The following is a 12,838-nucleotide window of genomic DNA, read 5'->3' on the forward strand; positions in this document are numbered from 1 at the left end:
GACCATGGTGGGCAACATAGACACAATCTTTAAAGTCCTTTCCAATCCAAGCCATTCTATGATGCCTTGGAAATGTCCTAAATAAGTGCCAGGTTACAGAACTTGCTCTCTCATCTTCTTTCTCACTCTTTAAACCCTGTGGACCTGCAAGGGTTTGCCGTGTGTAGGAACAGTCTCAAGGCTATTTTCATAGCCAGAGGGCAAAATGTCTTGGTCCCAATAGCTTGAGGCTGGGGAATCCAGGCCACCACACACTGTGCAGAAGTTTTAACCATGAGGTTTTGTTATATTTAGTTTTATATAGGCTCTACTATATTTTCAAGGAGACAGTCTAATCTATTTCTCCAGAAGAAAGCTTAACATTCTTTTCTATGATTGCAGATTGGAGAGGTTTCCCAGAGTCTGGAAAAAGACAGGCACATGCTCAAGCATGTCTGTCTATGCTAGTTCTCAGCAGCTCTTTCTCTAGAAGTCAGTTTGAATTTCGTGCTGAAAAGCTTAAACCAAGATTAGTAAAATAAGCCACCATTTCCTTACCACTCCACTTAAAAAAAAATAAGCTAAGTAACTAAAAAAATAGCTTTTTTGTGTTTTTTGCTTGGTTGGGTTTTTCTTAAAAATAGGCAACCATTGCATTAATATTTACTGAAGTGATTATGGACATTGTCTTTCCAAATAATAAATATATATATTTTATATAAAAATATATTGTTGTTAAATGTATGGTTGTTTTTATATGAATATATATTATTGTTAAACCTCATTGACCTTAAAATGCTCCAAAATTGAGTTGCAGTGTTGTAACTAAAATTAGAGCCTTTAACACATGCTGGCTTACATTTTACATATGATTCTTTTAAGCAACACTATTTTTAGGTTGCTATCTCAGATCCTCAAGAAAAAACTGACCATAAATGAGATCAATTATTTTTAGAATGTGCTCAGAAATTCTTTACTTACTTGGCCATGAAAATAAAAGGTGATCAAGTTACATACTTCTCTTTTTCTCAGATATTTGAACTATGGTTTGATATTAGCACTACTTGAAAAGATTACAATATACAAAATCAAAAGAATAGATGTGTGAATTGAAAAATAAACATTTGACATATCTCAAAACCAAACACATTAAAAAAGAAATTAGTGGGATTATTTCCAGTGAATAAGTCTGGTCAGTGTATTCAGTAATTCTATCACTCATAAGGAAAAAGCTGATCAGATTTATTGATGACATGGGAATTGGTTGATTAAAGATGATGGTGAGAATAGGCTGTTTATTCAGAGACATCCAGATCACATGGCATCATGGGTGTATTCCAATAACATGCATTTTAATATACATTTAATACATTCACTATTCAGCCAGAGGCATATTTTACGACAACTCAAAACTGGGTTTCTGATGGAGTGCTAGTCACAATCTTATTAATTATAAAATATTATTTTTTCCTATTCAGAAGATGGTCTTATATTTTACCATTTAGGAGTTAAAAGAACCTCTGTATTTTTCTTTTTTTCATATTTGCAGGAAATTTTACCACTGGAAGATATTCAAAACCAGTAGTTTTCATTTGGTGTTTTTTCACTGGTTTTCATATGCAAAGTCTTCTGGTTTCTGGATGTCATAAAATTCAAATTGCAGGCACACATTTTTCCCTTGGAAACAAATTAAATCATCATAACATTGATCACTGCAGTCATTCTCTAAGATTCTAGAGCAGTTTAAGAATCTAAACTTTTTCAAATTATTCAAATAAGACTCACTGGTAATTATGAGGAATTAATAAAAGTTGTACATGCTCTTTTCAAACATTAATATGCTTCCTCCAAAGGGAAACTAAGAGAGTATTGTGAAGCAAACTTTATTGTCCTTACAGAAAGATATAACTGTGGGTTAACTGTCAAGGAAATATGACAATACTATCATTTTTTCACTGACATTATATTTTGAAAACACAGAATATTAAATCAGGATACTATCAGTTATTCTTCCTTCCTTAAATTCAAGCCACAAAAAGTAGTGAAAATTGAGTGAAATTGACATTTTTTTTACTTCTCAAATCTCTTTCATAATAAAAAATTAAGGGGATTTTTATTATTATTATTATTATTTTATTAAGAATACTTTCTTTTCTCCCTTACTGGGTCACAGACTTGCCAAATGACTTTACATTGTATCATCTTAAATATGCATTATTGCCTATCATGTCAACTTTCAGAGATATAATCCCAAAAATGTATTCAGGTTGTTTAAAATCCACACATATAATTCTGATAGCGAAACACTAAAAGAATCTATTGTAAAAAAAAAATCCATTCAACCACAATATATTTATAACTTGTCACAGACTATTAATATGCATCATCCCAACAAAGACTCTCTTTGTTCCAAACCGAAAGTGGAAGAACTGAGTGAAGCTGGGAGGATTCTTGATCCACAGGCTTCTGTTGTTCATTCTTAAGCCAGCATGGCTTCTTTTTCATGGATATACTTATTTACTTTTGTCTTCTTTCAGGAATGTAAAAGGAGTTTAAAGTAGCTTTAGCTGGGCTGCAAGATTGGGTTAATAAGATTAAAGCAAATCTCCTCAATTCTTCAGTCATCTTGCCTTGGGTTTGACTATGTGGTCTGAAGAAACCTTTGAGCTTCAACTGAAACAACTTTCACATTCTCAAGATGCAAACTTCTTGATTAACCCCAATCTTCATTGATAGAAGCCAACTTCTAGAGACCCATTTTATATTTGCCATAAAATTGTTGCAGCTGCTTGGCAGATCTGTTCTGTCTTTGTGACACAGCTGACCAGATGACCCCAGTAAGTCCAAATGTTTTCAGGGAAGAGGCCAGATAGTGAGGAAGCATCAGCACAAGGTACTAACATGTGATTTCTAGGTGTTCCATATGCTGAGGTGGCACTACACTCTTGGGAGCTTGGATTATAGGTGAGGTCACTCATTTCTTCTTCCTCACATCCACACAGAGTCTGGTTTATGGCCTAGAGTTAAGCGTGCCACATTCTTTTCCCATTCCCAGCCAGAAAACACTCTAAGTTTTTAACAAAAGTAATATCAACTAATATTTTTGAAGAAAAGTCAAATATTTCACAGAAATTAAGTAGCTTTGCATCTTGTTTACCCAATATTGTCCATCAGAAATACATATCAAAAAATCTGAGAAAAAAAGAATATTATAATCATTATTTTTCTAACAATTCTCTCACTACAATGCAGTGACATAACATTTCTTCTATTAAAGCTGCATTTATTTTACTCGTTCTAACCTAGACAAGAATTTCCACAAATTAATTTGGTTGAATACATTATTTTTTGTAATAAGAATGTTACATTTTAGAAAAAGAGGGAAAAAAAAGTATTTTCTAGAAGTAAACAAGCTTCAATGCACTTGATAAAATAAGATGAAATAAAATTGCTGAAAATTCAAGAGCAGTGATTCTAAACATCAATTTACACATCTATATTTAGCTTACGTTAGTTTTGTCAGTATTTGTGGCCTATAATACCAATTTCTAAAAAGTGCAGCTGTCTGCCAGCCCAGGATACCAAATTTTTTAAATGGCTCCAGTGAAGAGATGTATATGGGCAACTTCAGATCATCATCATGTATGGCACTAAACCTGAGTAAACCTGTTGAAACTGTTAATAAAGTATAGAATCAATGGGTTCAAGGAAACAAAGAAAATGTGATTCAGTGAGGAATAAATAACTCAGTACTCACAGAGAAGCAACGTGCTTACAGTTTATTAATGATCTCTGTAGGACTGAAGGTGAGAGTGATCTGGTTGAAATGCTATATTTTGCTTTTTACAAAGTTATCTGCCACATCTCTTGTGGTAGGCTCTAAAAGAAATGAAAATTTTAAGGTGCAATACAAATACCAATTTGTATATTATGGAACAAAAAAAGAAGGATAGATTGTGATCCTGGAGAGGTAGGTCAATTATGCAGATTGGTAGGAATCTGCATTAGTATTTGCAGTATCCAAAATAAGCTGTCATTACTAAGTTATTCTCAATTACTAAGGTTCTCAAGTTGGAAAGTCTAGGTATGGGAAAATGCCTAGGACAAATGTTAAAGAGAAAATAAAGTATTATTTCAGGTGACATTCTGGTCCCACAGACGGTAAAAAAGCGCTGGGAGAAGGAGTGACAAGGATCAGTAGCACAGTTTCTCCACAAAGAACAGTTAAAAAGATAATAACTACCATATGGAAGAACTATATCTATAGTCTATAAATAGATTTATGAGGAAGTGATACAAAACCAGAAGTGGCCTGGGTAAGTCAAAATGCTACATTTAAAGAAGTGATACTATACCACTTAATGAACTCAAAAAGCAAAATCAGATACATTCACAGAAAAAAAATTTGGAAAAGGCACTTTCCTTGACTCACCAAGTCCACATGCTGCTCCCAACTAGGAGGATGCACGGAGGGAATTATCACTGCTTCCCTAGGCATGTGCTGCTAGTCGCAAATGAAGAAAGGAAACCAGGATAAGATGGACTCTTTCATCTGATCCACCATGGCAGCATTAATGTTTTTATCCAAGCGCCCCTGGCATTAGAGAGGTGAAACAATGTCAATTAGCTGATTAGAAGGACCTTTGCAACAGGGAAAAGCAGATGCTCTTAAACTAAATGGCTTTATTTGGAATGCATACAGGACTGCAGCAGAAGTTGCCACAGAGATCTTGCAGAGTGGCCAGCTGCAGTCCTCAGCACGGCTCCATGGCCATCCTGGGGGAGGGAGGCAGCAGGGAAGGTTGCTGCACACCTTTCTGGGGTACCCATCCAAGCTCCCTGTTGGAGCACCTATTTTAGAAGCAAACCAACCATACAATCATGGTATTGTTCTTTTCTTTCAAATTGCTGACACTAAACCCACAAGCTTTTTGAGATCAAGGCTGCCTGAAAATTTATACATGTGAAACAGACAAATGTCAGTGTCCACGTCTATTACTTTACCAGGTTTGTTTGTGTCCTTCATTTATGGTCCTTGTAATTGAATAAACACTTTGACCCTACATAAAGAGCCTCTATTAGAATCAGAATTGATACAGATCTCTTTATCAGTCGACAAGAACCAAAAGGAGACAGAAGGAATCTAATGACTTTTAAGAACTTTTTAATGTAATTTGGATCTCCAGCGCTAGTGCTTTGAAATCATTAGGTTTCACCTACTGCAAGGCATCATCAGAGATCAAAAGCAAAGTCTTTTGAGTAGTTTGTACTCTAATACTTTTGGATTTCTCTCAAGTGCAACTTAGGTCTGAATTTCTTTGATTTAAGGATAGCTACGTTATCAGTATTATGTTTTATTACCATTAAATGGCATGTCCACTTTCAGCAGTAATTGAAGTTTTTCTTGTGTGGTAATATAGAGTCTGGCTATAGGACTTTAGCTAAAAGCCAGTGTTTGTAATTCACAGAGCACTTTGAGATTTGCAAATAGGGTCTCATAATTCAGTTTAAAGAATAATAATGGAAGGCAACGGAATTAAATTATTAACATTATATGTACACTCAGTTTCATTTCAACTGACTTTTCATCATGAGGATTTTTCTTGACATATAAATATGAAGGTCTACAAAACAGGGAGATTTTTTGTTGTTGTGAGAGAATGAGATTATTAAAAGGAAATTCGTCACCTGGATAAAAACTTCAGCCAAGAACTGAGCAGTACTACAGGCAAAAGGACATAGTCCTCATAAGGATTATGTAAAATAAAGAGCTTTAATCATCTGCATCTTGATGCATTTAGGCATAATCAACGGAAAAGTGAAGTGAGGCATATTTTGTGGGGATTATAGAAACCACAGTTTTTTGTGAAGATGACATTTCAAAGCTGAACACAATGGCTCCTGAAACTTTTTATCTATGCCCAGTTTTGCAATAGTCTCCACAAATTCGCACCACAAATTATGAATGCCAAAATCAACACAGAAAAATACCTGTGTCCCAGATACATTGCTACCTCATGGCCATATCCAAAGAGAACTAAAGCTGAAGGCGTGGACTATAGGTAAATTTAGCAGCCTAAGTCCAAAATGACAATCCTGAAACGTGTGACTGTTCAGGACCATCTCCACAGAAGAGAAAAATTTCCTGTATATTACTCTGTTCTCTCTGTTCTTCTCTATAAGTGAAAACTATACTATGCTTGATATTCAGAAGAACACAGTACTAGATATAAAGTATACAATTTGAAATGTTTTGTTCAGAAATAACTCTGAATCTGTTAAGGTAAAATAGCTCTGGTAAATTAATATGTTTTAGATGTCAGATACAGTTTGTGAATTCTTTACAAGCCAAAATGGGAAAAAATTATAACAATTATTATTTGTTGTGAATAATCCAACTCTTTCCCCAACCAATATTATTCTATTATAGTTTAGGATAAGCTGTTGACCTCTCAATATTAAATTTGAACTGATTACATATTTTATCTTATTAATTAAAATCTCTGGCATTCACTTCATTGAGACTGAATTTCTCTAAATTCACAAAAATATGAGCTACTGTGCTGCTATACAACTTATAGCTATATACCTGCCTGTGTTTATTTATAGCTTTAGCAAATGTTTTAATTCATTACCCACTTTTATGCATGACACATCAACTATATATTCATTTTATTCTAATCAGTGCATTCACCTTATTTCAGTGTTTCTATATTTCAGTTTCTTTTCATCATATATTTGACTTGAAAAAACACTGGGGTTTTTATTGTTTGCCTTAAATGCTTTCACGGAAATGACACAAATTGACCAAAAGAGTTCCTTCATTACATCTAGGTAATGGATTGCAGAGTCCCTCTACTGTCTCCCAGAGGTGAGCTGCCATTCCAGAAGGCCAGGTATGCTGGAGATGACATTCAGTAGTGCCTCTAGGAGAGACAATCAGTATTCTCTTTAGGACACAGTTACCAGTCTCTGTGTTCAGAATCACTGACCATATTCTCCAGCTGTCTGCTCACTTGTTTTGTTTTTTTAAATTTAACTCACTTAGAAGTCTTTCTCTTTTCCTAAACAAATTATTCTCCTAAGACATTCGGGGTACTAGAAATGCCAAGACATTTATGCAAGTGTGGATAGTTTGATGTATCACCTAGTTCAGTAAAACAGAGCACAAAAGAGAGGCCAGCAAAATTTCTCATAGCATGCACATCCTCAGCTGGTGTGATGTGCCACAGAGCATGTGTCACACTGGAGGAGACAGTGCTCCCCTCAGGCCTGGAGAAGGATCTGAGGACTTTATCAACTCTGTTGGTCAACAATTGGTGCTATGAGTTAACCATGGGTCCATGGTTTTAGAAGAGAAGAAGAAAATGTTACAAGGGAGAACTCATGAAATTGTGCAAATGCCTGAGGGAAGGATGCAAATAAGGCAGAGACAGGCTTTTTTCAGTGGCACCTAGTACAAAACCAGAAGCAATGGACTCACACCAAAACACAGGAAGTGCCATCTGAAAATGACAAAGAACTTTTTTACTGTGAGGGTAACCAAGCACTGACACTGTATTTCGTCATTACGTTTTCTAATGTGAGTGCTTTGTAATTTGAGGGCACTGGTGTATTTACAAAGCATCTTTTGGATAAAAGGCATTTTCCTTGTGTGATTTTTCACTGTTATGAAGTACTGGTTTAGAACACTCAGAAGAGTTCACTGAGTCATACACTTCACCCACTTAGAAATATGTAGAAAAGTTTCTAGGACATCGTCTAAAAATGAGGCCAGCACAATAAGCTTCCCATAGCTGTTTTTCAGTTCTGCTAGGAAGACTAAAAAGCTGCTGTCAAGCTCCATTTTATTTGATGTAGGATGCCAGTTTCAAGAAATATGCTGATTTTTACAACTAAATTAGATTACAACTATATTTAATGAAAAAGCAGGTCTACTGAGGTTTCTAAAGGTTTTCTATTGCATAAAGAATCAGCAGTAACTCACATTGTTATTTGTAACAGAGTTTACGAACTGTAAGACACAAATAAGTTTATCATATCTCTGTTGCCTCAATATTATGAATTAATCAGGTGTTGAATGGATTGTGGAAACGAATTTATTCTACTGAAATCACATTATATGTTTGTACTGAAAAGAGTGAAAATCTACTTTTAAAACCAAAGAGAAATTGAAATTTTAATAAAATTTACACTGTAAACACTTCATGGAATTGTTGAGGTTGGAAGGGACTTTAAGACCATCTGATTCCAATTACCCTGCCATGGACAGGCACACCTTCCACTACAGCAGGTTGCTCAAAGCACCATCCAACCTGGCCTTGAACACTTCCAGGGATGAGGCATCCACAACTTCTCTGGGCAACCTCTTCCAGTTCCTCTTTACCATCTGAATAAAGAATTTCTTCCTAATAGCTACTCTAAACCTGCCATTACCCCTTGTCCTACCACTCCATGCCCTTGTAAAAACTCCCTCTCCAGCTTTCTTGTAGGTCCCCTGAAGGTACTGCAAGGCTCTTGTGTGGTTTCCCCAGAGCCTTCTCCTCTCCAGGCTGAACAGCACCAGCTCTCTCAGCCTCACTTCATAGGAGAGATGCTCCAGCTCTGATCATCCTCCTGGCCCTCTGCTGGTCTTGCTCCGACAGATTCCTGTCCTGGACCACCAGAACTTAATGCAGTGCTCCTGGTGGGATGTCGAGTCACCTCCCTTGCCCTGCTGGCCACTCTGTTTTTAGTGCAACTCAGGTTATGGTCAGCTTTCTGGGATACAAGCACACACTGCCAGGTCATGTTGAGCAGCAATACTCCAAGTCCTTCTCTCCAGGGCTGTTCTCAATCCATTCTCCAACCAGCCCGTGTCTGTGCTTGGGATTGCCCAGGTGCAGGACCTCGCCTTGGCCTCACTGAACTTCATGAGGTTTGAACCCACCTTTTAAGCCTGTCAAGATCCCTCTGGGTGGCATCTTCTCCTTCCAGTGTGTCAACTGCATCACACAGCTTGGTGACATGGACATGCTGAAGATGCACTGAAGACCACTGTCCACATCACTGACAAAGATGTTAAACCCTACTGCTCCCCATACTGACCCCTGACGAAAGCCACTTGTCACCAGTCTTCACTTGGTCACAAAGACATTGCCTTGCAAAACTGCAAGTGTGACCATGCAGTCAGTTCTTTATTCTCCAAGTGGTTCATCCATCAAATCCACATCTTGACTTTAGATAAAGGGTTGTGTGGGACACTGTGAAATTATTTGCTCAAGCCCAGGTACAGGACATCAGTCAGTCTTCCCTTAACCACTGGCATCATAAGCACATCATAGAAGGCCACCAGATTTGCCTGAGTGTATTTTCCCAGGCAGACACATCTGTAATTCGCTTTGTAACTCTTCCATGATTCTCCTTCAGAAAGAAGACGCTGGGATGTCAGTGAGAAAAGACCCCCTCCATTAATGTCTCCAGCCTGGTCAGTCCAAAGGGCACAAAGTGTGCAGTTCATGGAGCAGATATCAGCCTCACAGTACCAATGCAGCCACAGAGACCCAGCCCTTAACAACCAAAGTTGGTGACCAAATGGGAAAAAAGGGAAAATTAAGCAGTGACCATCCCACACTGGACATCTTATGAGGTGGTTTAGCATAAACTGAAACCCCAAGGATGTGTGTCTGCATGTTTGTGCCCAGGGATATGCTTTCAGCTGGTTGTCTTTGCTCAGAAACTGTGTTGTAGGAACACAGGAGATTGAATCTGAATGGTGTTAATCAACATTACTTTTTATATACTTGTTTTATTTGTATAAGACACTATGGCTTCCATTACAGTTTAGCTCAAGATTACCTCTAAAATATTTTATTTCTCTAAAAAGAAAAATTTCACATATGAACAAGCAAGCTGATGTGAGATGTATAGCTTTAAACCAACTGAGAATCTGGCGTAGAAAGTGTGTCCAAAACTAAAAACGCCTCTTCTGATGCACCGTTTTCCATAGCTGTCCATAATCCATAGCTGCCCATAATATTTTATTTTATACATGGTTTTGTCATTATATAGAGGCACATGCACAGATGCACACAAACAACTGTGTGGATGAATTTCTGATGTGATATCACACGCCTTTACTTTTGGTCCAAAGTTCTGCTAGACCCAGTCGATTCTGAAATAAGTGCTTTCAGGAGGCATATTGGAATAACTTGAAGAATATTTCTTCTGTTTCTAGTAATAAAGGAAAGGATTCAAGCCACATCTGTAATGTTGAATTTCAGGACAAGGTGTGCTTGTTCTACCAAGGATATGCCAATAATTCAAGGCAATCAGCAGGGTACATTACAGAGGAAAGTCTGAACCAACAAGCTGTACAAACAAAATAGCAATCAGAAGATTTAATGCATTTCTGATGTACATTTAAGGCATTGACACTGGGCCACAGATGTACATGTGTTGTGTTTTATCTTGTTGAGATATGGCTTGTGAGAACCTATTATAGCACATCATCACCCACAAGTACTGGGCCCAGCAAAGGAAAAATTCCATCACACATTACTCCTGCAGATATATTAGAGAAACAAATTGTACTTGGAATTGAAAAGTCACAGGCTTATTCTGTCTTAATAAATTCCTGCCAAAAGGCTAAGTGTAAAACTAGAAATACTTCCCAAATGTTGTTACTGTATTATCATCTCTGACATCTCAAGGGCTGCTAGGGGGATCATCTAGATATCATTTCAGAGTTCTCACAATAAATCTGGGTTTTTTAACCTTTTTTAAAATCATCTTGGTTTTATGTAGACATTTTGAGTTTGATGCTCTTGAAATTTAGCATCTCCTTTGCCAAAAGGCAAAGGCTGTTTTATAACAAAAGCTCTGACACACTGGTGATGTGATGATACCATACACTTTTCAAAATCATAGCTACACCTTCAAATCTTAGTTTAATTTTGCCAAAGATACAGCCTGAAATTCTGTCATATATCAAAAGAATCTTAACAGATCTAATTCTGCTCCTACACTGCCATTTTTATTCTAGATTATACATTATATTTTGAACTTTTTTTATTCTGTTATCAATACCTGCAAGACTCTTGATTTTTTTTAGCACACATACCTTGTAACTCACCTAAATGTCATGGTAGCTTATAAAAATATTGTAAAGTTCTCCATCACATTTCTGGGTTTTTTTTCCTCTGTTTTCAATTCTTTGCCTCTTTTACTGAATACATGAGAACTTATAATATACTGGCATGAGGGGGACAACATGCACTAGGAAAAAATGAACTAGGAAAGAGCACTTTTTTTGAAACTATTCCATAAAAAGCAATCTTTCATGTCAGCCAGGAAAAGCATTTTGTCTCATTTTATTTCTGCTTCAACTAAACATAAAAAAAAACCAAACAAAAACTAACCAACTAAACAGACAAAAAAAAAGCCCAGAGAAATGCACAAAGTGTGCCTATGCCATCTATTTAATGACTCACTTGCACTGCCTCTTTGACTGGCAGCACTTCAGAAGTACTGCATATTTCCTGAGACTGAGCAATATCAATTAAGCAATGCTTACCCAGGCAGGACCCAGGCCTGGCTGAAAACTTAGGTAGGCAGGTACAGAGATGAGACATCTTGCTTTGTTGCCCATTCCAGTTTTCCAATACCTTACATTCAAAACCACATTCATCCCGCCCTCCTCTGCACATGTTGCATACTCTCAGCTTCATTTCACTGAACATAATTATCTCTGTTCTAATAGAAAGCTATATGAATTCTGAAAGAAACTTTAGCAGATTTTGTAACTGAGTCCCAATAAGAAAAAAACCTTTAGATCAAGAAAAACCAACCTTGGCAGGTGCTTCTGTCTATCCCATGCAAGGCATTTGCATGAAGGGGTGGCCTTCTAGTGAGCAGATTGGGACTTCTTCAGAAGCAATCTCCACGGAAGAATGTTGTCTGTGCTTGTCTAGAGGGAACAATCACGGCGTCCTGTGATGAGGATTATGAACAGCAAGGGGCCACAACTGGGCCTTGGTGTTCTCCATCTAGAAACCTAAGCAAAGACATTCCAGGTTAGGTTCAGTATCACACTGAGCCATTTATCACAGCAATCATTGGTACAGCATGGTGTGATGAAAAAATAAACTGAAATTGTAAGAAAAAAACATTAATTAAATTTAATGTTTAATATGAAACAGGAAATTATGTATCCCTTGTGAGTAACCCTTATGAAACACAGTTGTGGACTCTATCAGTGTGCTTAACTTTCGTGTTTAATACTTTTTGCTCAAATAATTAAAAGTTCTCAGTGTTAAAATAATAAAGCATTTGTGTAAAAACAATTGCTGCCTTGTGGTCCAAGAAGTCCTACCATGTTATTGATACAGCAGGAGAAAAATGTGAATAGCAATGGTCACTTTGCTTTTCCTCAATCAGGTATATTTTATGATTTTGTGCTTCCTTCCTAAAATGTTCCAGCATTTTTTTATATGAAAACATAGGTAGCTCTAGATTTGCAATGTCATTCCTTCACAGGAACTTCACACAACTTTCTCACCAGTCCTTTACCTTCATCCTTATCCATGGCCCCATGTGTTCTTTTGGAGGCGAGGAATTAGCAGGCTACTGTGAGTACTTTGGGTAACCAGGGTGCTTTATCAAATATCTTGCTTTTTGGGAAGATATCTTTCTTTTCTTTCCCATAGGAGTGCAATTTTTCTTACAGTTAAAGTTGATATGGCTACTGCTGAGCTTTGTGTGAGTTCACACTTGGTGTTTCAAGAGACCTCCAAACACATGTGCTGGTATGTAGTGATCAGGCATTCCTGCCTTTGTTTCAGCCTTTTGCAAAACCAGAACAGCAGTTTGCTGCTGGCTG

At 37.0% G+C, this 12,838-nt stretch overlaps 1 long non-coding RNA gene across 3 annotated transcripts in view; it reads right to left on the reverse strand.

The window, feature by feature from the left end:
* Positions 1 to 1,193: 1,193 nt before the first annotated feature.
* The window catches only part of LOC148225361 (uncharacterized), a 157,377-nt gene continuing 145,732 nt past the window's right edge, over positions 1,194 to 12,838 (reverse strand). Inside the window, exons 10-12 of one of the 3 annotated variants that reach the window (XR_015806255.1) lie at positions 11,808 to 12,013; positions 4,412 to 4,531; positions 1,194 to 3,858 (exon numbers count right to left, since the gene is read on the reverse strand). This is a non-coding gene — a long non-coding RNA (uncharacterized LOC148225361). The remainder of the gene's footprint in view (positions 3,859 to 4,411; positions 4,532 to 11,807; positions 12,014 to 12,838) is intronic. The other 2 variants (XR_015806260.1, XR_015806261.1) reach the window with 2 other exon arrangements.

This window comes from Sturnus vulgaris, chromosome 1 (assembly GCF_052056855.1).
Source record: "Sturnus vulgaris isolate bStuVul1 chromosome 1, bStuVul1.hap1, whole genome shotgun sequence".
Lineage (NCBI taxonomy): Eukaryota > Metazoa > Chordata > Aves > Passeriformes > Sturnidae > Sturnus > Sturnus vulgaris.